This window comes from Octopus bimaculoides, chromosome 4 (genome assembly GCF_001194135.2).
Source record: "Octopus bimaculoides isolate UCB-OBI-ISO-001 chromosome 4, ASM119413v2, whole genome shotgun sequence".
NCBI lineage: Eukaryota > Metazoa > Mollusca > Cephalopoda > Octopoda > Octopodidae > Octopus > Octopus bimaculoides.
The window spans coordinates 66,775,178-66,777,203 of record NC_068984.1 but is presented as its reverse complement, the minus strand read 5'-3'; positions in this window follow the sequence as shown (position 1 = coordinate 66,777,203).

The following is a 2,026-nucleotide window of genomic DNA, read 5'->3' as shown; positions in this document are numbered from 1 at the left end:
GTACAGTATTATATATCCATTACAGCCAATTTTAAGCTGTCTAAGAATCCATAAGTCACAAAAAATAAGTCACAAAATATATTTGTCATGGCTATATATATATATATATATATATATATATTCTTTTATCTTTTATTTGTTTCGTTAATTTGATTGCAGTCATGCTGGAGCACTGCCTTTTTTTTAGTCAAACAAATTGACCCGAGGACTTATTCTTTGTAAGCATAGTGCTTATTCTAACAGACTCTTTTGCCAAACAGCTAAGTTACAGGATCATAAACACACCAACATTGGTTGTCAAGCGATGATGATAGGGAACAACACACACACACACACACACATATATACAACGGGCTTATTTCAGTTTCTATCTGCCAAATACACTCACTAGACATTGGTTGGCTTGAGCCTATAGCAGAAGACATTTTCACAAGGTGCCATGCAGTGGGACTGAACCCAGAACCATGCAGTTGGTAAGGAAGCTACTTACCCCACAGCCACTCCTGCACCTATATATATATGTATGTGTGTGTGTGTGTGTGAGGAATTCAGATAAGCACAAGTTTATATTATTAGTTCCTATGTATGTTTCAGCATTCAGTTTGGATGGAACCTTGCATTAGATATACAAGTTCATCTGGGTATTTAACCACAACAGATGATCAAACAGCCTGAACAGTGAAAAATAAATAAGAACTAGTTATCTAAACTCATATTTTGGTTTCTCGTACATTTGTTAACAATACTAAGTATAATATTTATTTAACCATTACACTGAAAGCAGGCTGAAATATAAAAATCTACTAGGAGCTCTAAGCATAATAGTATCAGTCATACATTTATTTGTGTTAGTACTTGTGTTAGTTACGACAATGAGGGTTCCAGTTGATCCGATCAATGGAACAGCCTGCTCGTGAAATTAACGTGCAAGTGGCCGAGCACTCTACAGATACATGTACCCTAATATAGTACTCGGGGAGATTCAGTGTGATTCAGGGGAGATACAAATAATATGTGAGTATATGCATATATACGTACAATTATGTACATACCTACATTTACATGTATATATAGATGCATATCTGGGTACAGGACGTTACAAAAGAACATGGACAAAATGAGAAACAGAACATAAACAGAGCACAGAAAACACACAGGCCCCATAGAGAATATTTCCTTCATCAGCTGCTACCATTCTAAAACTAAGCGATATATATATATATATATATGTATGCATATGTGAGTGTGTGTGTGTGTGTGTGTGTATGTTTGTGTATCGTGTGTATCTAATATATATAAATTTTTAACTTGTTTCAGCTTTAAAGCTGTGGTCATGTAGTGGCATCACTGTTTGCTGGGTCAATACATACACACACACATACTCACACGAGGGGAATGATGCTTGTAGAAGTGATGTTGAAATGTTGATGATGGCGGGAGCACACCAAGAAGATGGTGATGTTAATGATGATGGTGAGATGAGTTTGGTGACAAGAATGTGATTGAATATGATAGTTTTGAAGGTGATGGTGGTAGTTGAACTAATAGATTATATACACACACACTCGTGCACACGCGCACACACACATATGTATACATATATATATATTCATATATATATGCATCTATATATATATGTGTTTATAAATATGCAGTTATATGTATATATATATATATATATGTATATATATTAGCCATCTGGTTTCACCAGTCCTCAGTCAAATCGTCCAACCCATGCTAGCATGGAAAGCGGACGTTAAACGATGATGATGACGATGATGATGGCAGCTATATTTATATATACATATTTATATATACATACGGTGTTAGGAAGGGCATCCAGCCGCAAAAGCCATCCAAAACAGACACAAAAATCTGGTGCAGTCTCCTGTCTGGCCAGCTTCTGGTAAACTGTCCAACCCATGCCAGCATGGAAGGGAGATGTTAAATAATGATGATGATATATATATATGTATATATATGTGTAAAACACACACACACACACACACACACACACACATATATA